This window comes from Ascaphus truei, chromosome 1 (genome assembly GCF_040206685.1).
Source record: "Ascaphus truei isolate aAscTru1 chromosome 1, aAscTru1.hap1, whole genome shotgun sequence".
Taxonomy (NCBI): domain Eukaryota; kingdom Metazoa; phylum Chordata; class Amphibia; order Anura; family Ascaphidae; genus Ascaphus; species Ascaphus truei.
The window spans coordinates 14,488,065-14,515,210 of NC_134483.1; the positions used below are offsets into that span (position 1 = coordinate 14,488,065).

At 51.5% G+C, this 27,146-nt stretch overlaps 1 pseudogene; it reads left to right on the forward strand.

Annotated features, from left to right (window-relative positions):
• LOC142462826 (BOS complex subunit NCLN-like) overlaps window positions 1-27,146 on the forward strand; it is a 125,444-nt pseudogene that overhangs the window by 18,510 nt on the left and 79,788 nt on the right.

Consider the following 27,146-nt stretch of genomic DNA (forward strand, 5'->3'; position numbering starts at 1 on the left):
CGTGGTGTTCCTGGCCTCCGTGGGTATAGAAGGGATCTTTCTGCAGCCCCTGTCTTCAGGAATCCTGTACCTCTTACTCCGTTTAGGGAACAAAAAGAAGAAGGACAGAGGATTGCGCAGCACAATAAATCTTTAATGGCACTTGCCCAAAACCACGATAAAATACTCACAGAAGAAGGTGAGTTTAAAATACAATAAAAAGGTGCTCGGCCCAGCACACACACACAGCCGCCTCAGTCACTGGTAGTCCGCTCCGGTACCGCGTGTACCTCGCATGTATCCGGCGCTCTAGTGTGACGTCACTGTCTTCAGTAAGACTCGCGGCTGGGATGACTGGGACACTGCTCCTTAGGCTCCTCCCACTCTCTGCCTGCATTTGATTTTTTTCTTTTTTCCTGTTCCTCCTCTCTTTCCTCGGAAACGTCTGCCCGTGATCTTTTTCTTTCTATCTCCCTGGGTTCTTGCCACTCTCTCCTGCTCTCTCTTTTGGCTTCGTGAAAGGGCTTGTGACCTCTGCGTTGCTCTCAGTAGTAGAATGAGTGACTGTCCCAGTCTTCCGGAATCCAAAGGAGATGAGTAAAGGTCCCAAGAACGTCCAGGCAGGAACAGCATGTGATGGTAGTACTTGCAGAATAATTCAATGACTTATTTATAAAATGTGTTACCAGTGAGTAATACACTGAGAGTTACCTCTCGTTTCCACGTATGTCCTGGGCACAGAGTTATGATGACAAATACACTACCGACACACTTTATTAAAGTGTGGCCGGTACCGCAAGCCGGGAGATTTCCCGGCTTGCTAGTGGCCGCCCCTCGGCGTGCCGCGCGTCATAGACGCGCGGTCACGCGTCTTCGGGAGCCTGCGCCCCCTGCACGCGCGTCCAGGGCTCCCCGAGGGAGCCCTGTTGTCCCGCGATCTGCGGGACGGCGGCAGGGGGTTCCGGGGGACCCGGCGGACCCGGTAGCGGTAGGGAGAGCGCCCCGATCGGAGGGCGCTCTTCCGCTGCTTCGGCGCACGCCCGTCACACTCGGGTGCGCGCCAGGCTACTGCTGCGGCCAAGAACGGGCAAATGCTCGAATAAACTTGGCCGCAGCAGTACATGATGACAAATACATGGTTACATTAAGTGAACGGGGTTATACATTATATACAAGACATTGCATGAACAGTTACAGATAATATATGGTAATAGGCGTATGAAACAGCTACAGTACATACAGTACTGTATTAGCCGCTTGCTTTGCCTCATACATTGCTGGCTCACATAAACCTGTAAGTGTTTCTGCAATGTGTCACCTTTACAGTATCTTTAAAATAAAAGCAAAACAGGAGCTTACAATTACTGCACATTTCTGAACAGTCACCAACATAACTCTGTAGATGTTAATTCACAAGTAAGTATTAACAACGGCTATTTCACTGCAGTTTTTAACCAGTTTATAGGACCTTTAATAAGCATAATTACTGATAAACTGTTGGGGCGTCTCAGCAATTGGACCATATAATTAGGCAATGTGGGATAAAAGGGTGAGAAATGAAATAGTTACATATGTAGCAAGACTTGCTGTCTCTAGAGCCGCGGTTGGAAAAGCATAAAGCCGCAGTGAGCCTCGCTACATCTGTAAGGGGCAATTAGCAAGACAGGCAATTAGCTCCTAGATTTAGTGTGTGCTGGCAGTCAGTGGCACAAAAGGTAAAATAAACAAGCGCCTGGAGATAAAATAGATGGACCGATTGAAAGTAAAAATGTTTAGGGGGTTATCATTTACAGATGCAAGCGCCAACTTCCCGAAGCTTCACAGTCCATTATAACGCGGGGGGAAAGCGGAACAGGAAGTTTATGGCAAAGAGGCAAATGTCTGAAAAGCGATAACATAACATCTTCGCCCGTCTCTAATTACAGCTGCATTATAACAGATGGGCTGAATCCAGTGACTGTGATTGATGACTGTTTTTAGAACGTTGAAGGTTATGCCCAAATATTTGGTAATATCATAATAATAATATTACTACTAAAGCTTAATTCACAGGACTGTCAAGGGAAATGTGTGAGCTCTCTTTACCTTCGCTTGATTTGTGAAAATGATACGATTAGTGGGAATAAAACAGAGAAATTATACATTTTTGATAGTTTGGGCTATAATGATTATTGTTGTTCTGATACATGGAGAAGATCTGAATAGTTACAATATGACGAGTTTGTGAGTAAGCTTTATGAATAACTTCCCCCAGGCTGCAGAAGCTCGTCGGTGCACGCGGAGAGCAGAGCGCTAGAGGCTGAGCTGCTAACCCGTCGCTGTGTGGCATCAGGTTCTTAACCAGTCTGCAGGGGCCGTCCTCATGCTGCTTCCACACAATGTGTCCACAGTACTGAAGGGCCCCGAGCAGGTAATCAACGTGTCCGTGTACATCTGCTGCATATGTGTTTTATTTAAACTTGTATTTTTATTGTTCTTTTTTACAAGTTATATTTAGGAAGGGAGGGGGGAGGGGTACAAAAGAAAAATAGGTAGGGGAAGGAGGGGGTACACTTCCATCTTATCTTTGTTTTCAGTACAAACATTTATACTTTATTACACGTACATTTGCATTTTGACTTGGTTCCTATAACAGTCACATATTTTTGTGTTAAAGAGAAAATGAATAAAATATCTTTAAACATTAGCTTCCCAGTGTTTCATCCGTGGTACCCATATCTTCAGATATCCTTCATAAACTGCATACGTTTTGAATGCATTGTTTTTTGGCGATAAATGTACCGACAGAGTCGAACGTCATCATTTTTCTGATATGATTTTATTTGAATTTTTCAGATAACAAGCAAGGTCTTCCCGGTGATGATATGGCTTGTGGTGGGACCCGGGGGGAAATATTGTGTTATCTGACTGGGATGTTTGCAACCTCAAGGACTTTAACACTTAGAAACACGTGACTGAAAGTAACAAAACACAAAGAATAAAGAAAATAAGAAGAATAAACTGACATGAGTTATCCTAATGCCGGGATCAAGATAAACATTTAGGGCCACATAACTAAGCAGTGTTATGCCATGGGATCACTGGCAGACACCTTACGGCTAGAGATGGACGAACCTGTCTGACTCCGATCCGGGGATTTCCCAGAGTTTTGGCAACTGTGGGATGTGACTCATTTAAATATACTTTGCCTAGGCATTTGCATATCTCCCAGGGTACCTCAGGTGTGCTTTTCAAGCACAAGTGTCTCTCTCTAAATTATTTAGCGAGAGGTTTGAGGGGATATTTATACAACTGGAGACAGTGCCAAATTCAAGTTCTCCTCCTCCTGCCCTATGAAAACGGTTTAAAAACTTGGATAATCCCCTTTTACAAATATCACAATCTGCCCAAAATCAGAAGGAAAAAGTCTCTGCTGCTCCCTCATAGGCCTCGAGGACGTCAACCCGACTTTCCTATGTGGGTCTAAATCTTCACCCGTTCCCTCCAACAACCCAACACGATGCCATTGTCAGGTGGGATCCCGGGACCACCTCTGTCAGCTGAAGTTTTGCCTTTAAAGTTTAAAGGGAGAAGGAGCGGCTCAGTGAGCAGAGACACTGACTGTAAACAATGACACTGAGCGTGAAGCAGGGGAACCTGGTTCTATTCCCGGCGTCGGCTCCTTGTGACCTTGGGCAAGTCACTTTATCTCCCTGTGCCTCAGGCACCAAAATCATAGATTGTAAGCTACAGACTCAGTCTGTAACAATCCTGTGTCCTGCGCACTATACTGTAATTGTGAAGTGCTTTGAGTCCCATTGGGAGTAAAGCGCTCATATAAACCCCTGGTTCCCAAGCTCACACATGCCTCGCCCGGCCTGCACCTATATCTCTACTACTGCCACCTAGTGGCCGCATGCCAGCACTGCTACAACAGCCGTTGCGGAGAGACTCTCCCATCCAAAGACACATTTGAGGAACTAAAACGCCATAAAAATCACTCTGTTGCCAATAAGCATCAGTGAATCAGTGGAAAAGTGCTGCTGTAATTGTAATTCTGTATCAGGAAACAATATATTTAATATGGAAAGAGTTTGGTGCAAGCAGGTATAGTTTATTTATTTATGAAATGTGTTACCAGTGAGTAATACACTGAGAGTTACCTCTCATTTTCATGTATGTCCTGGGCACAGGGTTATGATGACAAATAATACATTGTTACAAATACATGGTTACACTAAGTGAGCAGGGTATACATTATATATAAAGACATTGCACGAACAGTTAAATATAACATATATTATATGGGTATGTAATAGTGACAGATCAGATTAAAAAAGTTAGTTTTGAAAGAACTATAGGTACAGTATATGTTTGGGTTAACTGAAAATAAGGAAGCTGGCAATATTTGAAAAAGAAGAAGAAAAGGACTCCAGATAACAATCAATTATATATTTCGGTGAAAGGATCAAACTGTCTGTCCCCGCTGAGTCCTTAAGCTTCTTCATAAATATCCCAGCTGGGGAGGGAATTTTATTTAATAGACTTCCTTCTTAAGTGGTTGCATGGAGCAATAGGATGAGTTAAGGCAGGGGGGGCGCAACTCCAGTCCTCAAGGCCCCCCACCAACAGGTCAGGTTTTCAGGATACCCCTGCTTCAGCACAGGTGGCTCAATCATAGGCTCAGTCTGATTTAGCCACCTGTGTCGAAGCTGGGGTATCCTGAAAACCTGACCTAGGTCACGTGACGCCGTGTTGCCATGGCGATGCATCGCCGAAGACAGGTAAGGGCCATTGCAGAGGCCTCATGCGGTCCCCCGGCATTTAATTTAAATGCTTTGGGAAAGAGCGCGGGGCCTCTGCAACCGGCACGCCCACACCCCCCCCCCCTGGAAAATATTGCGCGCCCCCAGTTTGCGCACCCCTGGGATAGAGTTTTAACAGGAAAGAAGGCAACTAGCAGAGAAAATACGTCATTTGAATTGTTTTTGGTTGAAGTTAAACAGTAGAAAGCCATAAGACACCTCTCGGCTTATTCATGTCCTGGAGAAAGTATCAGTGTGTTCTCTGCAGGAAAAGAAAAGTGCCTGATAATATACAGTATTATTATGTGTACTATCCGTGTAATATGGGGCAGATCAGTGGCCGGGTCCCGATAACATACAGTATTATTATGTGTACTATCCGTGTAATATGGGGCAGATCAGTGGCCGGGTCCCGATAATATACAGTATTATGTGTACTATCAGTGTAATATGGGGCAGATCAGTGGCCGGGTCCTGATAATATACAGTATTATGTGTACTATCAGTGTAATATGGGGCAGATCAGTGGCCGGGTCCCGATAACATACAGTATTATTATGTGTACTATCAATGTAATATGGGGCAGATCAGTGGCCGGGTCCCGATAACATACTGTATTATTATGTGTACTATCAGTGTAATATGGGGCAGATCAGTGGCCGGGCCCCGATAATATACAGTATTATGTGTACTATCCGTGTAATATGGGGCAGATCAGTGGCCGGGTCCCGATAATATACAGTATTATGTGTACTATCCGTGTAATATGGGGCAGATCAGTGGCCGGGCCCCGATAATATACAGTATTATGTGTACTATCAGTGTAATATGGGGCAGATCTGTGGCCGGGTCCCGATAATATACAGTATTATACAGTATTATGTATACTATCAGTTAGGGTTCTTTACAATGCATCTGATATCATACGCGGTATTAAAGAGGGTTGGGGTTCCTTACAATGCATCTGATCTCAGACACGCTATTAGAGAGGGTTGGGGTTCCTTACAATGCATCTGATCTCAGACACGCTATTAGAGAGGGTTGGGATTTCTCAAAATGTCACAATATAATGATAGAGTTCCATAACCAAAAAAAGGTTGAAACCACTGCAATAGAGGAAGATAAAATATGCACATCACATCCTGGAGTCTGTTTCACCTTGGTGCAACATTGTAAGAACCTGCCCTGCCAATTGGAAAAAGGGCTGGAGGCCATTGTGACTGGATCCACACACAGCACTGCACCCTGCAGACTTCCCAGGAAGCTTTACCACGCCCTGGCAATACTAGCTCCGATCTGGTAAAACGTACGGGCCCGGGAAACGAAAGAAATGAAACGACATGCACACAATGTTTCAAATTCTTTGTCTCTGTTTATTTAGTATAGAGTAAAGATATTTATACAGAAAAAAGAAAACATTGGTTAAAGGCGTAACTTAGGTATAACTTAGGCGTGACTTAGGTTAGAGGCTTGATTTAGGGGCAAGACATGTTAGTGGAGTGATCTTGGGGCGTAATTCTCCCAAGACAGGCACTGTCTGAAATAAATAACTTTCTCATTGTCTACGTTATCTACAACCTTGGTTTCTCTGGCAGGTATGTGGGGTGATTCTGCCTTTCCCAGAGAACTAGTCTATTACTACTGTTTAAAACAGCAAAAAGCTGACAGCATAAGAAAATGTATCTCAGCAAAAAGCTGACTACATGATTTTAGCAAGCCAGTGCAGGCAAAATGGATGGTTTAACACAAATACAGCTTCTGGCCTTCTCTACTGTCCCTAACAAACATGCTCACAGTTCCCACTGACTTGTTCCTCTGGTGTTAGCGTTCACCCAATGTCCGCGCTCTATGAGACGCAAATGTTCCAGTTAACGTCACTTCCGTTAGTTTAGTGGGACAATCCAGAGAGGTTGCAACTTTGGAAATAGAAGTGCTCCACTTCTTGCAACAGTATCAATAAAACACTACTCGTTTTGTGGTGGTGCAGTATCTACTTCATCAGAAGCAGCCATGTGGTGCTATCTGACTATGATACATATTGTTGCCCTATTTTACATTGGTCCATACCCTTGTTTATATATATATATTTTAAATACGTGTTTTAATTAAATCTCTATGATTGCAAAAAGTTACAATGTAACTACACGTAATCTATATATACAAAGTAATTATAAAATAGTTTTAAAATAATAATACCCTGATGATTTGGATTCTGTTACAAAACGCGTTGGGGTAGTTTGATACCCATGTCTCTGCCCTTGCCTCTCTGCCATCCCTGGTCCCTCTGTCTTTGACTTCCTTCTCTGATTGTGTCTGTAGCCCATTTATCAGGTTTTGTAGTCTCTAGAGCAAGCATGTCAAACTCGCGGCCCGCGGGCCGCATGCGGCCCACAACGGACATATTTGCGGCCCAGCCCAGTGGTTCCCAATCTGTGCGCCGTGGCTTGCCTAGAGGGGCGCCGCGATTATTCCTCCCCACCATCCCTCCGATTATCCCTCCCCATTATCCCTCCTTCATGCTGGCCGGGCCGCAGGGGATTGGCTGCAGGCAGAGAGGAAGCCGGGGCGGAGCTTCCGCTTTGTGCAGAGCACACGGTGAGTGTGTGTGTCTGCCTTCCTGGCTCCTCTGCCTGCTGGTGGCTGAGCGGTGTCCCGTCCCCTTCTGCCCCGGGTGATAGGAGAAGGTAGGGGGGTGCTGGGGGGGTGGGGGGGAAGTTAGTTGTACATTTGCCTTTCCTCCTCCCCCCTCCCTCTTCCCCCAGTCACTCACATCCGTCGCTGCCTCTGCTCTCCACTGCTCTCCTGTGTGTGTGTATTTGTGTGTGTGTATGTGTGTGTGTGTGTGTGTGTATCTGTGTGTGTGTGTGTGCATATCTGTATATCTGTGTGTGTGTGTGTGCATATCTGTGTGTGTGTGTGTGTGTGTGCATATCTGTGTGTGTGTATATCTGTGTGTGTGTGTGTGTGTGTATATATATCTGTGTGTGTGTGTGTGTGTGTGTGTGTGTGTATATGTGTGTGTGTGTGTGTGTGTGTGTATATATCTCTGTGTGTGTGTGTGTGTGTGTATATGTGTGTGTGTGTGTGTGTGTGTGTGTGTGTGTATATATCTGTGTGTGTATATATCTGTGTGTGTGTGGGTGTGTGTTTATATCTGTGTGTGTGTGTGTGTGTTTATATCTGTGTGTGTGTGTGTGTGTGTGTGTGTGTGTGTTTATATCTGTGTCTGTGTGTGTGTGTGTGTGTATCTGTGTGTGTATCTGTGTGTGTGAGTGTGTATCTGTGTGTGTGTGTGTGTGTGTGTGTGTGTGTGTGTCTGTGTATGTGTGTCTGTGTGTGTATATCTGTGTGTGTGTGTATCTGTGTGTGTGTGTATCTGTGTGTATGTGTGTATGTGTATGTGTGTGTGTGTGTCTGAGAGAGAGTGTGTCTGAGAGAGTGTGTCTGAGAGAGAGTGTGTCTGAGAGAGAGTGTGTCTGAGAGAGAGAGAGAGAGAGTGTGTCTGAGAGAGAGAGAGAGAGTGTGTGTCTGAGAGAGAGAGAGAGAGTGTGTGTCTCCTGAGAGAGAGAGTGTGTGTGTGTCTGAGAGAGAGAGTGTCTGAGAGAGAGTGTCTGAGAGAGAGAGTGTGTCTGTGAGAGAGAGAGAGAGTCTGAGAGAGAGAGAGAGAGTCTGAGAGAGAGAGAGTCTGAGAGAGAGAGTCTGAGAGAGAGAGTTTCTCTGGGGCTCTCCCTGCGCATGCGCGACCACTGCACATGCGCGAACTAAGGAGCAATGGCGGCGCCCTTACCGCCAGCCACCGGGACCTTAGAGACGCGATCGCGGCCTTAGCAATGGCCCGATCGCATCCCCGGCAACCGGCCGCATGTGGGGGAAGCCGAGCTGCTCCCTGCTCCAGCCCCCACCCTTGGAAACAGCCGTCGGGTCAGTCGGCACCCGCGATCGCGCTGTAACAAGGGAGGGGGTCTCCAGGAGCCACGGGAGCTCCATGCTACATCTGCTTCAGAGGACAAAGGCTGCTTTATCCCATTAAGTGCCAGAGGGTCCGGGGCACCAGAATCCCTTGCTATCGCGGGACCTCCTCCTCCTGTTCCACTTCCTTATAGATTCCATACTTTCAGTGTCTTGTTTGCTAGCACCTCCTCCTCCTCTCTCGATCTCTCTGTAGGGGAAGTCCATGTGTCTGTCTGGGAACTCTTCTCTTTATTACACAGTCTCTATAGGTGACCTTATCACATCTGTTAGGTTCAAATATCACTTCTATGCTGATGACACACACATTTACCTTTCAACTAATGTTAATCCGCGGCGGTGAACGGCGGATAACCCATTCCGACGTCGGATAATGCGCTCAGTGGAATGCATTATCTGGCGTAGGATAATCCTTTCGATGGATAACGGACCGATGGATAGCGAGGACCACCTGTGCACACTTCTGCGCCTGCGTACATCTCAGCCCTAATTTCTTGCCAAACACCATCCCGACTCTTGCGTACTGCTCAAGGATGTATTCTCTCTACCCCTTTTGTATCTAAAGCCCTCTCCCACCTTAAACCTTTCTCGCTGACTGCCCCACACCTCTGGAATGCCCTTCCCCTCAGTACCCGACTAGCACCCTCTCTATCCACCTTTAAAACCCATCTTAAAGTACACCTCTTTAACAAAGCATATGGGTAGCTTCGTAGCTGATACATCGACCTTGGCCCCTTGCAGACGCACATGCCAAACACCTTCTTACTGTCTCTGAACGTTCTTCCTACTTACCACTTAGATTGTAAGCTCTTCGGGCAGGGATTCCTTTTCCTAATGTTACTTTTATGTCTGAAGCACTTATTCCCATCATGTGTTGTATTATTATGCCCCGTGTATTACTGCTGTGAAGCACTATGTACATAAATAGCACTATATAAATAAAGATTTACATACATACGTTCCATAGCAGAACAGAACACAAACTCCCCTAGAAAGTGAGTAGGGAGATAATGACGTAGCCCCTAGGAGTAACATATTCCATGATGTACTGTAGTAGCTACGTGTAAATGAAACAAGAAAAGTCTAGCATTGTATGTCTGTTACAGATGTAAGCTTCCAGTGTCCTGATGGAGGTCTCCTGAGCTTACACTAACAGTTTCCCTGTCATTATTTTCAGCTTGTAGAAATGTATTTTTATAGTGTTTTTTCTATATCCCCGCTCTGTATTCTCTCTTCTCTGAATATATAATCGCTTTCTCTGGGAGTGCTCCCCATCCAGGAAAAGAGAGAATATATATAGTGCAATACAGCAGAATATTTATTCTACAATCACTAAGATAAGCAATAGGAATCACACTCGTGAATTCCAAAGACTTTGGGCACTTGATTTAAACTGCACATTAGCAGCATTCAAGGCATAGTCAATTTGTGAGTCCAGTGGGGGTCTGCTGGCGCCCTTCACCTTCTCAACTCGCTCATGCTGGCGTCTCTTGTCATGTCTTAGCTACACTCCTTGATAACGTAATGGAATCTCCCCAGATACTGAAAGGTAGCAACCCTGAGTGCTGCAGTCCTCTTTTAGGCTCCGCCCAACGCATTTCACAATGATTTCCGGTTGCTTTCAGAGGGATATTGGCCTCCGTGAACTTCTGAGCCTTTGTGGCCATGGAGAAAAATGCAAAAACCCACAGCCCTATCCGCGGCCACAAGGTTTGCGGCCCGGAAATATTAACACTGCGTGGGTCCATGCTTTTGAATGGGACACCCGCCGCGTTAATCATTTGCTAGAATGGGAGAGAAATATCGATAGTCACCTTCCAGATGAGCTGCGCAGCCGTCTGCAGCCATGTCCCCATCTCTCTGCCTGGACCATGTCATCTCCGCTGTGCTGCTAAGATGCAGGGCTGTAATGCCTTCCCCCCTGGGTGACATAGATACCCTTATATGGGGCTCCACATCATCAGGGAGAGGCTATATGTCCATATTTGGTCATCTACGTCATCAAGTGGGCTTGACAGGACACGTAGCACTATCCAGCAACCTTGATGATGTAGATGTCCATGGCCATATAGCTTCCCCCTGATGATGGGGACACGGAAGGTAAGTATCAGTATTTCTCTCCCTGCAGATGGCCCAAAAGACTTACCACTGCGGCGTCCCATTGAGAAGCATGGAACCCAGCAGAGTTCATCCTCCTGGGCCGATTCCTGTCCTCGGGCCGTGAGAGCTGCAGCCATAGGGCAGCTGCCCCAGGACAGTGAAAGACCCGGCACTGAGGAGAGTAAGTCTGGCTACAGCTGTACAAATAAAGGTGTTCATATCAAACATGACATTATGATCAATATCATCAGTAATAAGCATAGCTACACATAATAATAACAAGTCAAAATGGAAAATTAGTGCAGACCGTAACAAGGCTCAATCTGAAAATGAAATCAGCACTGTGCTTCAAAGAAATTCATCTTTAATAAGATACAAAAGATAAACAATGTATACAAAAACTATCATAAAGGGACAATTTAAAAAATAACTATTAGGAAACAGACTTTTCTATTTGTTGCATTTAGATCATAATTTCTCTCCCATCCTCTATATTGTCGTATTTCTATTTAACTCCCAATTATACTGTGGGTTTGCAGAGTGACTCACCGTTGTTCCCTCACACTGTAATGACTGCACCTGGTCTATAATGACATTTGCTGGCTCCTCTGAGATATTCGGTTGGGTTGTAATGGTAATGGGGCACTGCAGGGGTGTGGTTACATTACTGTTCCTAATTACTCCTGCAGGTGTGAAAATGCTATAAAAGTCCGGGAAGGATAAATTACCCCACGGCCTGGATACTGTATGTGAGCAAAGAAAACACTCTGTGTTTTAATGACAAGGTAACTACATATATTACGTGTACTTTTTGTTTTCAACATACTAACAGTACTGCACATCTTGTATGTATATTACAAGTATATGTGTATTAATATATGAGTCTGTACAATTTAAAAGAGGTATTAGTGCAGCCAGCTCTGGGCATAATTTTGGTAGCCTACAGTATTTCATGCAAAGGCAGCGTGCTCAAGTACTAAAAGGGAACACTCAGTACTCAGTGAAGTAAGCTGAAATAGTGGCCTCCCTTTTGAGTGGATGAAATAAGCAATACAATATTGCAGGGGTCTAACATCCTATGAATGGATTATTTGATTGTCCTTAGAGGTAAAGGTGTGCAAACTGAATGAATCTACACTCCAATAACCTCAAAAAGGTACCGATAAATACAGTCCTTCAGTGAGACACCATTTAGTATTTGAGAGAAAAAAGACTTTATCTTCCACACCCAATCAAGGATTCTCCGCCACGGCACGATCAGCTGCCAACAAGTAAAGTCCATGATCAACAAGAAAAATCGGGGAGCGCACAGCCAGAAGAATCGGGGCAGTGCACAGCCAGAAGTATCAGGAGAGCGCACAGCAAGAAGAATCTGGGCAGTGCACAGCAAGAAGAATCTGGGCAGTGCACAGCCAGAAGAATCTGGGCAGTGCACAGCAAGAAGAATCTGGGCAGTGCACAGCCAGAAGAATCGGGGGCAGTGCACAGCCAGAAGAATCGGGGCAGTGCACAGCCAGAAGAATCGGGGGCAGTGCACAGCCAGAAGAATCGGGAGAGTGCACAGCCAGAAGAATCGGGAGAGTGCACAGCCAGAAGAATCAGGGGCAGCGCACAGCCAGAAGAATCAGGAGAGCGCACAGCCAGAAGAATCTGGGCAGTGCACAGCAAGAATAATCTGGGCAGTGCACAGCCAGAAGAATCGGGGGCAGTGCACAGCCAGAAGAATCGGGGGCAGTGCACAGCCAGAAGAATCGGGGGCAGTGCACAGCCAGAAGAATCGGGGCAGTGCACAGCCACAAGAATCGGGAGAGTGCACAGCCAGAAGAATCGGGAGAGTGCACAGCCAGAAGAATCGGGGGCAGTGCATAGCCAGAAGAATCAGGAGAGTGCACAGCCAGAAGTATCAGGAGAGCGCACAGCCAGAAAAATCGGGAGAGTGCACAGCCAGAAGAATCGGGGGCAGTGCACAGCCAGAAGAATCGGGAGAGTGCACAGCCAGAAGAATCGGGAGAGTGCACAGCCAGAAGAATCGGGAGAGTGCACAGCCAGAAGAATCGGGAGAGTGCACTGCCAGAAGAATCGGGGGCAGTGCACAGCCAGAAGAATCGGGGGCAGCGCACCGCCAGAAGAATCGGGAGAGTTCACAGCCAGAAGAATCGGGAGAGTGCACAGCCAGAAGAATCGGGCAGTGCAAAGCCAGAAGAATCAGGAGAGCGCACAGCCAGAAGAATCTGGGCAGTGCACAGCCAGAAGAATCGGGGGCAGCGCACCGCCAGAAGAATCGGGAGAGCGCACAGCCAGAAGAATCGGGGGCAGCGCACCGCCAGAAGAATCGGGGCAGTGCACAGCGAGAAGAATCGGGGCAGTGCACAGCCAGAAGAATTGGGGCAGTGCACAGCCAGACGAATCGGGGCAGTGCACAGCCAGAAGAATCGGGGCAGTGCACAGCCAGAAGAATCAGGAGAGCGCACAGCCAGAAGAATCGGGGCAGTGCACAGCCAGAAGAATCGGGAGAGTGCACAGCCAGAAGAATCGGGAGAGTGCACAGCCAGAAGAATCGGGAGAGTGCACAGCCAGAAGAATCAGGAGAGCACACAGCCAGAAGAATCGGGGGCAGCGCACAGCCAGAAGAATCGGGAGAGTGCACAGCGAGAAGAATCAGGAGAGCGCACAGCCAGAAGAATCGGGAGAGTGCACAGCCAGAAGAATCAGGAGAGCACACAGCCAGAAGAATCAGGAGAGTGCACAGCCAGAAGAATTGGGGCAGTGCACAGCCAGAAGAATCGCGAGAGTGCACAGCCAGAAGAATCAGCAGAGCGCACAGCCAGAAGAATCAGGAGAGCACACAGCAAGAAGAATCTGGGCAGTGCACAGCCAGAAGAATCTGGGGCAGAGCACCGCCAGAAGAATCGGGGGCAGCACACCGCCAGAAGAATCGGGGCAGTGCACAGTGAGAAGAATCGGGGCAGTGCACAGCCAGAAGAATCAGGAGAGCACAAAGCCAGAAGAATCGGGGCAGTGCACAGCCAGAAGAATCGGGAGACTGCACAGCCAGAAGAATCGGGAGAGTGCACAGCCAGAAGAATCGGGGCAGTGCACAGCCAGAAGAATCGGGAGACTGCACAGCCAGAAGAACTGGGAGAGCGCACAGCCAGAAGAATCAGGAGAGTGCACAACAAGAAAAATCAGGGGCAGTGCACAGCCAGAAGAATCGGGGGCAGTGCACAGCCAGAAAAATCGGGGGCAGTGCACAGCCAGAAGAATCGGGGGCAGTGCACAGCGAGAAGAATCAGGAGAGCGCACAGCCAGAAGAATCGGGGCAGTGCACAGCCAGAAGAATCAGGAGAGCACACAGCCAGAAGAATCGGAGCAGTGCACAGCCAGAAGAATCGGGAGACTGCACAGCCAGAAGAATCGGGAGAGTGCACAGCTAGAAGAATCAGGAGAGTGCACAGCCAGAAGAACTGGGAGAGCGCACAACAAGAAGAATCAGGGGCAGTGCACAGCCAGAAGAATCAGGGGCAGTGCACAGCCAGAAGAATTGGGGCAGTGCACAGCCAGAAGAATTGGGGCAGTGCACAGCCAGACGAATCGGGGCAGTGCACAGCCAGAAGAATCGGGGCAGTGCACAGCCAGAAGAATCAGGAGAGCGCACAGCCAGAAGAATCGGGAGACTGCACAGCCAGAAGAATCGGGAGAGTGCACAGATAGAAGAATCGGGGCAGTGCACAGCCAGAAGAATCGGGAGACTGCACAGCCAGAAGAATCGGGAGAGTGCACAGCTAGAAGAATCAGGAGAGTGCACAGCCAGAAGAACTGGGAGAGCGCACAGCCAGAAGAATCAGGAGAGTGCACAACAAGAAAAATCAGGGGCAGTGCACAGCCAGAAGAATCGGGGGCAGTGCACAGCCAGAAGAATCGGGGGCAGTGCACAGCCAGAAGAATCGGGGGCAGTGAACAGCGAGAAGAATCAGGAGAGCGCACAGCCAGAAGAATCGGGGCAGTGCACAGCCAGAAGAATCAGGAGAGCACACAGCCAGAAGAATCGGAGCAGTGCACAGCCAGAAGAATCGGGAGACTGCACAGCCAGAAGAATCGGGAGACTGCACAGCTAGAAGAATCAGGAGAGTGCACAGCCAGAAGAACTGGCAGAGCGCACAACAAGAAGAATCAGGGGCAGTGCACAGCCAGAAGAATCAGGGGCAGCGCACAGCCAGAAGAATCAGGAGAGCGCACAGCCAGAAGAATCGGGACAGTGCACAGCAAGAAGAATCGGGGCAGTGCACAGCCAGAAGAATCGGGGCAGTGCACAGCCAGAAGAATCAGGAGAGCGCACAGCCAGAAGAATCGGGGCAGTGCACAGCCAGAAGAATCGGGAGAGTGCACAGCCAGAAGTATCAGGAGAGCACACAGCCAGAAGAATCGGGGGCAGTGCACAGCCAGAAGAATCGGGAGAGTGCACAGCCAGAAGTATCAGGAGAGCGCACAGCCAGAAGAATCGGGAGAGCGCACAGCCAGAAGAATCGGGAGAGTGCACAGCCAGAAGAATCGGGGGCAGTGCACAGCCAGAAGAATCGGGAGAGTGCACAGCCAGAAGAATCGGGGGCAGTGCACTGCCAGAAGAATCAGGAGAGCGCACAGCCAGAAGAATCGGGGGCAGTGCACAGCGAGAAGAATCGGGGGCAGCGCACCGCCAGAAGAATTGGGAGAGTGCACAGCCAGAAGAATCGGGGGCAGTGCACAGCCAGAAGAATCGGGGGAAGCACACCGCCAGAAGAATCGGGAGAGTGCACAGCCAGAAGAATCGGGAGAGCACACAGCCAGAAGAATCGGGAGAGTGCACAGCCAGAAGTATCAGGAGAGCGCACAGCCAGAAGAATCGGGGGCAGTGCACAGCCAGAAGAATCGGGAGAGTGCACAGCCAGAAGTATCAGGAGAGAGCACAGCCAGAAGAATCGGGAGAGCGCACAGCCAGAAGAATCGGGAGAGTGCACAGCCAGAAGAATCGGGGGCAGTGCACAGCCAGAAGAATCAGGAGAGTGCACAGCTAGAAGAATCGGGGGCAGTGCACTGCCAGAAGAATCAGGAGAGTGCACAGCGAGAAGAATCGGGGGAAAAGCACCGCCAGAAGAATCGGGAGAGTGCACAGCCAGAAGAATCGGGGGCAGTGCACAGGCAGAAGAATCGGGGAATCGGGGGCAGTGCACAGCCAGAAGAATCGGGGGCAGTGCACAGCCAGAAGAATCGGGAGAGTGCACAGCCAGAAGAATCGGGAGAGTGCACAGCCAGAAGTATCAGGAGAGCGCACAGCCAGAAGAATCGGGGGCAGTGCACAGCCAGAAGAATCGGGAGAGTGCACAGCCAGAAGTATCAGGAGAGCGCACAGCCAGAAGAATCGGGAGAGTGCACAGCCAGAAGAATCGGGGGCAGTGCACAGCCAGAAGAATCGGGAGAGTGCACAGCCAGAAGAATCGGGGGCAGTGCACAGCCAGAAGAATCGGGAGAGCGCACAGCCAGAAGAATCTGGGCAGTGCACAGCCAGAAGAATCGGGGGCAGCGCACCGCCAGAAGAATCGGGAGAGCGCACAGCCAGAAGAATCGGGGGCAGCGCACCGCCAGAAGAATCGGGGCAGTGCACAGCGAGAAGAATCGGGGCAGTGCACAGCCAGAAGAATCGGGGCAGTGCACAGCCAGAAGAATCGGGGCAGTGCACAGCCAGAAGAATTGGGGCAGTGCACAGCCAGAAGAATCAGGAGAGCGCACAGCCAGAAGAATCGGGGCAGTGCACAGCCAGAAGAATCGGGAGAGTGCACAGCCAGAAGAATCGGGAGAGTGCACAGCCAGAAGAATCAGCAGAGCACACAGCCAGAAGAATCGGGGGCAGCGCACAGCCAGAAGAATCGGGAGAGTGCACAGCCAGAAGAACCAGGAGAGAACACAGCCAGAAGAATCAGGAGAGTGCACAGCCAGAAGAATCGGGGCAGTGCACAGCCAGAAGAATCGGGAGAGTGCACAGCCAGAAGAATCAGGAGAGCGCACAGCCAGAAGAATCAGGAGCGCACACAGCAAGAAGAATCTGGGCAGTGCACAGCCAGAAGAATCGGGGGCAGCGCACCGCCAGAAGAATCGCGGGCAGCGCACCGCCAGAAGAATCGGGGCAGTGCACAGCGAGAAGAATCGGGGCAGTGCACAACCAGAAGAATCAGGAGAGCACACAGCCAGAAGAATCGGGGCAGTGCACAGCCAGAAGAATCGGGAGACTGCAGAGCCAGAAGAATCGGGAGAGTGCACAGCCAGAAGAATCGGGGCAGTGCACAGCCAGAAGAATCGGGAGACTGCACAGCCAGAAGAATCGGGAGAGTGCACAGCTAGAAGAATCAGGAGAGTGCACAGCCAGAAGAACTGGGAGAGCGCACAGCCAGAAGAATCAGGAGAGTGCACAACAAGAAGAATCAGGGGCAGTGCACAGCCAGAAGAATCGGGGGCAGTGCACAGCCAGAAGAATCGGGGGCAGTGCACAGCCAGAAGAATCGGGGGCAGTGCACAGCGAGAAGAATCAGGAGAGCGCACAGCCAGAAGAATCGGGGCAGTGCACAGCCAGAAGAATCGGGAGACTGCACAGCCAGAAGAATCGGGAGAGTGCACAGCCAGAAGAATCGGGGCAGTGCACAGCCAGAAGAATCGGGAGACTGCACAGCCAGAAGAATCGGGAGAGTGCACAGCTAGAAGAATCAGGAGAGTGCACAGCCAGAAGAACTGGGAGAGTGCACAGCCAGAAGAACTGGGGGCAGTGCACAGCCAGAAGAATCGGGGCAGTGCAAAGCCAGAAGAATCGGGACAGTGCACAGCCAGAAGAATCGGGGGCAGCGCACCGCCAGAAGAATCGGGGGCAGCGCACCGCCAGAAGAATCAGGAGAGCGCACAGCCAGAAGAATCGGGACAGTGCACAGAGAGAAGAATCGGGGCAGTGCACAGCCAGAAGAATTGGGGCAGTGCACAGCCAGAAGAATCAGGAGAGCGCACAGCCAGAAGAATCGGGGCAGTGCACAGCGAGAAGAATCGGGAGAGCGCACAGCCAGAAGAATCGGGAGAGTGCACAGCCAGAAGAATCGGGATAGTGCACAGCCAGAAGTATCAGGAGAGCGCACAGCCAGAAGAATCGGGGGCAGTGCATAGCCAGAAGAATCAGGAGAGTGCACAGCCAGAAGTATCAGGAGAGCGCACAGCCAGAAAAATCGGGAGAGTGCACAGCCAGAAGAATCGGGAGAGTGCACAGCCAGAAGAATCGGGGGCAGTGCACAGCCAGAAGAATCGGGAGAGTGCACAGCCAGAAGAATCGGGGGCAGTGCACAGCGAGAAGAATCAGGGGCAGCGCACCGCCAGAAGAATCGGGAGAGTGCACAGCCAGAAGAATCGGGAGAGTGCACTGCCAGAAGAATCGGGGGCAGTGCACAGCCAGAAGAATCGGGGGCAGCGCACCGCCAGAAGAATCGGGAGAGTTCACAGCCAGAAGAATCGGGAGAGTGCACTGCCAGAAGAATCGGGCAGTGCAAAGCCAGAAGAATCAGGAGAGCGCACAGCCAGAAGAATCTGGGCAGTGCACAGCCAGAAGAATCGGGGGCAGCGCACCGCCAGAAGAATCGGGAGAGCGCACAGCCAGAAGAATCGGGGGCAGCGCACCGCCAGAAGAATCGGGGCAGTGCACAGCGAGAAGAATCGGGGCAGTGCACAGCCAGAAGAATTGGGGCAGTGCACAGCCAGACGAATCGGGGCAGTGCACAGCCAGACGAATCGGGGCAGTGCACAGCCAGAAGAATCGGGGCAGTGCACAGCCAGAAGAATCAGGAGAGCGCACAGCCAGAAGAATCGGGGCAGTGCACAGCCAGAAGAATCGGGAGAGTGCACAGCCAGAAGAATCGGGAGAGTGCACAGCCAGAAGAATCAGGAGAGCACACAGCCAGAAGAATCGGGGGCAGCGCACCGCCAGAAGAATCGGGGGCAGCGCACCGCCAGAAGAATCGGGAGAGTGCACAGCCAGAAGAATCGGGGCAGTGCACAGCCAGAAGAATCGGGAGACTGCACAGCCAGAAGAATCGGGAGAGTGCACAGCTAGAAGAATCAGGAGAGTGCACAGCCAGAAGAACTGGGAGAGCGCACAGCCAGAAGAATCAGGAGAGTGCACAACAAGAAAAATCAGGGGCAGTGCACAGCCAGTAGAATCGGGGGCAGTGCACAGCCAGAAGAATCGGGGGCAGTGCACAGCCAGAAGAATCGGGGGCAGTGCACAGCGAGAAGAATCAGGAGAGCGCACAGCCAGAAGAATCGGGGCAGTGCACAGCCAGAAGAATCAGGAGAGCACACAGCCAGAAGAATCGGAGCAGTGCACAGCCAGAAGAATCGGGAGACTGCACAGCCAGAAGAATCGGGAGAGTGCACAGCTAGAAGAATCAGGAGAGTGCACAGCCAGAAGAACTGGGAGAGCGCACAACAAGAAGAATCAGGGGCAGTGCACAGCCAGAAGAATCAGGGGCAGTGCACAGCCAGAAGAATTGGGGCAGTGCACAGCCAGAAGAATTGGGGCAGTGCACAGCCAGACGAATCGGGGCAGTGCACAGCCAGAAGAATCGGGGCAGTGCACAGCCAGAAGAATCAGGAGAGCGCACAGCCAGAAGAATCGGGGCAGTGCACAGCCAGAAGAATCGGGAGAGTGCACAGCCAGAAGAATCGGGAGAGTGCACAGCCAGAAGAATCAGGAGAGCACACAGCCAGAAGAATCGGGGGCAGCGCACAGCCAGAAGAATCGGGGGCAGCGCACCGCCAGAAGAATCGGGAGAGTGCACAGCCAGAAGAATCAGGAGAGCACACAGCCAGAAGAATCAGGAGAGTGCACAGCCAGAAGAATCGGGGCAGTGCACAGCCAGAAGAATCGCGAGAGTGCACAGCCAGAAGAATCAGCAGAGCGCACAGCCAGAAGAATCAGGAGAGCACACAGCAAGAAGAATCTGGGCAGTGCACAGCCAGAAGAATCTGGGGCAGAGCACCGCCAGAAGAATCGGGGGCAGCGCACCGCCAGAAGAATCGGGGCAGTGCACAGTGAGAAGAATCGGGGCAGTGCACAGCCAGAAGAATCAGGAGAGTAAAGCCAGAAGAATCGGGGCAGTGCACAGCCAGAAGAATCGGGAGACTGCACAGCCAGAAGAATCGGGAGAGTGCACAGCCAGAAGAATCGGGGCAGTGCACAGCCAGAAGAATCGGGAGACTGCACAGCCAGAAGAATCGGGAGAGTGCACAGCTAGAAGAATCAGGAGAGTGCACAGCCAGAAGAACTGGGAGAGCGCACAGCCAGAAGAATCAGGAGAGTGCACAACAAGAAGAATCAGGGGCAGTGCACAGCCAGAAGAATCGGGGGCAGTGCACAGCCAGAAGAATCGGGGGCAGTGCACAGCGAGAAGAATCGGGGGCAGTGCACAGCGAGAAGAATCAGGAGAGCGCACAGCCAGAAGAATCGGGGCAGTGCACAGCCAGAAGAATCAGGAGAGCACACAGCCAGAAGAATCGGAGCAGTGCACAGCCAGAAGAATCGGGAGACTGCACAGCCAGAAGAATCGGGAGAGTGCACAGCTAGAAGAATCAGGAGAGTGCACAGCCAGAAGAACTGGGAGAGCGCACAACAAGAAGAATCAGGGGCAGTGCACAGCCAGAAGAATCAGGGGCAGTGCACAGCCAGAAGAATCGGGGGCAGTGCACAGCCAGAAGAATCGGGGCAGTGCACAGCGAGAAGAATCGGGAGAGTGCACAGCCAGAAGGATCGGGGCAGTGCACAGCCAGAAGAATCAGGAGACTGCACAGCCAGAAGAACTGGCAGAGCGCACAACAAGAAGAATCAGGGGCAGTGCACAGCCAGAAGAATCAGGGGCAGTGCACAGCCAGAAGAATCGGGGGCAGTGCACAGCCAGAAGAATCAGGGGCAGCGCACCGCCAGAAGAATCGGGGGCAGTGCACAGCCAGAAGAATCGGGGCAGTGCACAGCGAGAAGAATCGGGAGAGTGCACAGCCAGAAGGATCGGGGCAGTGCACAGCCAGAAGAATCAGGAGACTGCACAGCCAGAAGAACTGGCAGAGCGCACAACAAGAAGAATCAGGGGCAGTGCACAGCCAGAAGAATCAGGGGCAGTGCACAGCCAGAAGAATCGGGGGCAGTGCACTGCCAGAAGAATCAGGAGAGCGCACAGCCAGAAGAATCGGGGGCAGTGCACAGCGAGAAGAATCGGGGGCAGCGCACCGCCAGAAGAATTGGGAGAGTGCACAGCCAGAAGAATCGGGGGCAGTGCACAGCCAGAAGAATCGGGGGCAGCGCACCGCCAGAAGAATCGGGAGAGTGTACAGCCAGAAGAATCGGGAGAGTGCACTGCCAGAAGAATCGGGGCAGTGCAAAGCCAGAAGAATCAGGAGAGCGCACAGCCAGAAGAATCGGGAGAGTGCACAGCCAGAAGTATCAGGAGAGCGCACAGCCAGAAGAATCGGGGGCAGTGCACAGCCAGAAGAATCGGGAGAGTGCACAGCCAGAAGTATCAGGAGAGAGCACAGCCAGAAGAATCGGGAGAGCGCACAGCCAGAAGAATCGGGAGAGTGCAAAGCCAGAAGAATCGGGGGCAGTGCACAGCCAGAAGAATCGGGAGAGTGCACAGCCAGAAGAATCGGGGGCAGTGCACTGCCAGAAGAATCAGGAGAGCGCACAGCCAGAAGAATCGGGGGCAGTGCACAGCGAGAAGAATCGGGGGCAAAGCACCGCCAGAAGAATCGGGAGAGTGCACAGCCAGAAGAATCGGGGGCAGTGCACAGCCAGAAGAATCGGGGAATCGGGGGCAGTGCACAGCCAGAAGAATCGGGGGCAGTGCACAGCCAGAAGAATCGGGAGAGTGCACAGCCAGAAGAATCGGGAGAGTGCACAGCCAGAAGTATCAGGAGAGCGCACAGCCAGAAGAATCGGGGGCAGTGCACAGCCAGAAGAATCGGGAGAGTGCACAGCCAGAAGTATCAGGAGAGCGCACAGCCAGAAGAATCGGGAGAGCGCACAGCCAGAAGAATCGGGAGAGTGCACAGCCAGAAGAATCGGGGGCAGTGCACAGCCAGAAGAATCGGGAGAGTGCACAGCCAGAAGAATCGGGGGCAGTGCACTGCCAGAAGAATCAGGAGAGCGCACAGCCAGAAGAATCGGGGGCAGTGCACAGCGAGAAGAATCGGGGGCAGCGCACCGCCAGAAGAATCGGGAGAGTGCACAGCCAGAAGAATCGGGGGCAGTGCACAGCCAGAAGAATCGGGGGCAGCGCACCGCCAGAAGAATCGGGAGAGTGCACTGCCAGAAGAATCGGGGCAGTGCAAAGCCAGAAGAATCAGGAGAGTGCACAGCCAGAAGAATCGGGAGAGTGCACAGCCAGAAGTATCAGGAGAGCGCACAGCCAGAAGAATCGGGGCAGTGCACAGCCAGAAGAATCGGGGCAGTGCACAGCCAGAAGAATCAGGAGAGCGCACAGCCAGAAGAATCGGGGCAGTGCACAGCCAGAAGAATCGGGAGAGTGCACAGCCAGAAGTATCAGGAGAGCGCACAGCCAGAAGAATCGGGGGCAGTGCACAGCCAGAAGAATCGGGAGAGTGCACAGCCAGAAGTATCAGGAGAGCGCACAGCCAGAAGAATCGGGAGAGCGCACAGCCAGAAGAATCGGGAGAGTGCACAGCCAGAAGAATCGGGGGCAGTGCACAGCCAGAAGAATCGGGAGAGTGCACAGCCAGAAGAATCGGGGGCAGTGCACTGCCAGAAGAATCAGGAGAGCGCACAGCCAGAAGAATCGGGGGCAGTGCACAGCGAGAAGAATCGGGGGCAGCGCACCGCCAGAAGAATCGGGAGAGTGCACAGCCAGAAGAATCGGGGGCAGTGCACAGCCAGAAGAATCGGGGGCAGCGCACCGCCAGAAGAATCGGGAGAGTGCACAGCCAGAAGAATCGGGAGAGTGCACTGCCAGAAGAATCGGGGTAGTGCAAAGCCAGAAGAATCAGGAGAGCGCACAGCCAGAAGAATCGGGGGCAGTGCACAGCGAGAAGAATCGGGGGCAGCGCACCGCCAGAAGAATCGGGAGAGTGCACAGCCAGAAGAATCGGGGGCAGTGCACAGCCAGAAGAATCGGGAGAGTGTACAGCCAGAAGAATCGTGGGCAGCGCACCGCCAGAAGAATCGGGAGAGCGCACAGCCAGAAGAATCGGGGGCAGCGCACCGCCAGAAGAATTGGGGCAGTGCACAGCGAGAAGAATCGGGGCAGTGCACAGCCAGAAGAATCGGGGCAGTGCACAGCCAGAAGAATCGGGGCAGTGCACAGCCAGAAGAATCAGGAGAGCGCACAGCCAGAAGAATCGGGGCAGTGCACAGCCAGAAGAATCGGGAGAGTGCACAGCCAGAAGAATCGGGAGAGTGCACAGCCAGAAGAATCGGGGGCAGCGCACAGCCAGAAGAATCGGGAGAGTGCACAGCTAGAAGAATCAGGAGAGCACACAGCCAGAAGAATCAGGAGAGTGCACAGCCAGAAGAATCGGGGCAGTGCACAGCCAGAAGAATCGGGAGAGTGCACAGCCAGAAGAATCAGGAGAGCGCACAGCCAGAAGAATCAGGAGAGCACACAGCAAGAAGAATCTGGGCAGTGCACAGCCAGAAGAATCGGGGGCAGCGCACCGCCAGAAGAATCGGGGGCAGCGCACCGCCAGAAGAATCGGGGCAGTGCACAGCGAGAAGAATCGGGGCAGTGCACAGCCAGAAGAATCGGGGCAGTGCACAGCCAGAAGAATCGGGAGACTGCACAGCCAGAAGAATCGGGAGAGTGCACAGCCAGAAGAATCGGGGCAGTGCACAGCCAGAAGAATCGGGAGACTGCACAGCCAGAAGAATCGGGAGAGTGCACAGCTAGAAGAATCAGGAGAGTGCACAGCCAGAAGAACTGGGAGAGCGCACAGCCAGAAGAATCAGGAGAGTGCACAACAACAAGAATCAGGGGCAGTGCACAGCCAGAAGAATCGGGGGCAGTGCACAGCCAGAAGAATCGGGGGCAGTGCACAGCCAGAAGAATCGGGGGCAGTGCACAGCGAGAAGAATCAGGAGAGCGCACAGCCAGAAGAATCGGGGCAGTGCACAGCCAGAAGAATCAGGAGAGCACACAGCCAGAAGAATCAGAGCAGTGCACAGCCAGAAGAATCGGGAGACTGCACAGCCAGAAGAATCGGGAGAGTGCACAGCCAGAAGAACTGGGAGAGCGCACAACAAGAAGAATCAGGGGCAGTGCACAGCCAGAAGAATCAGGGGCAGTGCACAGCCAGAAGAATCGGGGGCAGTGCACAGCCAGCAGAATCGGGGCAGTGCACAGCGAGAAGAATCGGGAGAGTGCACAGCCAGAAGAATCGGGGCAGTGCACAGCCAGAAGAATCAGGAGACTGCACAGCCAGAAGAACTGGGAGAGCGCACAACAAGAAGAATCAGGGGCAGTGCACAGCCAGAAGAATCAGGGGCAGTGCACAGCCAGAAGAATCGGGGGCAGTGCACAGCCAGAAGAATCGGGGGCAGCGCACAGCCAGAAGAATCGGGAGAGTGCACAGCCAGAAGAATCGGGGGCAGTGCACAGCCAGAAGAATCGGGGCAGTGCACAGCGAGAAGAATCGGGAGAGTGCACAGCCAGAAGAATCGGGGCAGGGCACAGCCAGAAGAATCAGGAGACTGCACAGCCAGAAGAATCTGGGCAGTGCACAGCCAGAAGAATCGGGGCAGTGCACAGCCAGAAGAATCGGGGGCAGTGCACAGCCAGAAGAATCGGGGGCAGCGCACAGCCAGAAGAATCAGGAGAACGCACAGCCAGAAGAATCAGGAGAGCGCACAGCAAGAAGAATCTGGGCAGTGCACAGCCAGAAGAATCGGGGGCAGCGCACAGCCAGAAGAATCAGGAGAGCGCACAGCAAGAAGAATCAGGAGAGAGCACAGCCGGAAGAATCAGGAGAGCACACAGCAAGAAGAATCAGGAGATAGCCCAGCCGGAAGAATCAGGAGAGTGCACAGCAAGAAGAATCGGGAGAGCGCACAGCCAGAAGAATCGGGAGAGCGCACAGCCAGAAGAATCGGGAGACTGCACAGCCAGAAGAATCGGGAGACTGCACAGCCAGAAGAATCGGGAGACTGCACAGCCAGAAGAATCGGGAGACTGCACAGCCAGAAGAATCGGGAGAGTGCACAGCTAGAAGAATCAGGAGAGTGCACAGCCAGAAGAACTGGGAGAGCGCACAACCAGAAGAATCGGGAGAGCGCACAGCCAGAAGAATCGGGAGACTGCACAGCCAGAAGAATCGGGAGAATTCACAGCCAGAAGAATCGGGAGACGGCACAGCCAGAAGAATCGGGAGAGCGCACAGCCAGAAGAATCGGGAGAGTGCACAGCCAGAAGAATCGGGAGACTGCACAGCCAGAAGAATCGGGAGAGCGCACAGCCAGAAGAATCGGGAGACTGCACAGCCAGAAGAATCGGGAGAGTGCACAGCTAGAAGAATCAGGAGAGCGCATAGCCAGAAGAATCGGGGCAGTGCACAGCTAGAAGAATTGGGGGCAGTGCACAGCCAGAAGAATCAGGAGAGCGCACAGCCAGAAGAATCGGGAGAGTGCACAACCAGAAGAATCGGGAGAGTGCACAGCCAGAAGAACTAGGAGAGTGCACAGCCAGAAGAACCAGGAGACTGCACAGCCAGAAGAATCGGGGGCAGTGCACAGCCAGAAGAATCGGGGGCAGTGCACAGCCAGAAGAATCGGGGGCAGTGCACAGCCAGAAGAATCGGGGGCAGCACACAGCCAGAAGAATCGGGGGCAGCACACAGCCAGAAGAATCGGGGGCAGCACACAGCCAGAAGAATCTGGGCAGTGCACAGCCAGAAGAATCAGTGAAGCGCACAGCCAGAAGAATCGGGTGCAGCACACAGCCAGAAGAGCCAAGGTCAAGGTAAGTGTTGAAAAATCTTTATTCTCTGAACATGGATAAAAAAAGAGGCACAAAAACTCTGCTACATGTTTCACACCAACTGGCACTTTATCAAGGAGTATAACATGGTCTGGCACCAAATTCTTAAATACCCTCCAGTAATCCAGGTGTCCTACGGGTCTGTCATGACGTGACACACAATAGAATGACGTAAGAACGTCGGACGTCAGGCGCACTGCGTGAGACCACCGGCACCTAGGTGCTTTCAGTCATCTTGGTAACCCGAAAATAAGTAGCTACAATATTAAAAAAAAAAAAATTATACAAAGCAAGCATCAGACAATTACTGTTCATTTCAATGAATGACCAACTAGGTGCCAGTGGTTTTGTGCAGTGCGTCTAACGTTGGACGTACTTACGTAATTCTGTTACGTGTAGCCTCATGATGGGCCACCTGGATTACCGGAGGGAATTTAAGAATTGGGTGCCAGACCATGTTATACTCCGTGATAAAGCACCACCCGGTGTGAAACGCATAGGAGGGTTTTGGTGCCTCCTTTTTTTTATCCATGTTCAAACAATAAAGATTTTTTCGACACTTACCTTGACCCTGGCTCTTTGGCTGTGCACTGCACCAATTCTTCTGGCTGGACGCTGCGCCTATTTTTCTTTTTGATCTTGATCTTTCATGCACTCTGGTCTGATGGCAACTTTCAAGGGGAAAAGGGCACCTGTGACCGTTCCTTAATTACAACTAGCATTTGCTAATATCAGAATTCATGTATTTGGTCTACACTGGGACTGAACCTACATCTTTTATAACATTATATTCTAAGAGATTTATGGTCACAATAAAATCCTTCCCCAAAGGACATACAATTGATTCTTTTTTTATTAGTATTAACATGATACCCAATACCCATGTAAAAAGAAGCAGGTAATAAACTTCAAACGGGGCTCTCTGAAGACGGCATGAATCGGGGCAGTGCACAGCCAGAAGAATCAGGAGACTGCACAGCCAGAAGAACTGGGAGAGCGCACAACAAGAAGAATCAGGGGCAGTGCACAGCCAGAAGAATCAGGGGCAGTGCACAGCCAGAAGAATCGGGGGCAGTGCACAGCCAGAAGAATCGGGGGCAGCGCACAGCCAGAAGAATCGGAAGAGTGCACAGCCAGAAGAATCGGGGGCAGTGCACAGCCAGAAGAATCGGGGCAGTGCACAGCGAGAAGAATCGGGAGAGTGCACAGCCAGAAGAATCGGGGCAGGGCACAGCCAGAAGAATCAGGAGACTGCACAGCCAGAAGAATCTGGGCAGTG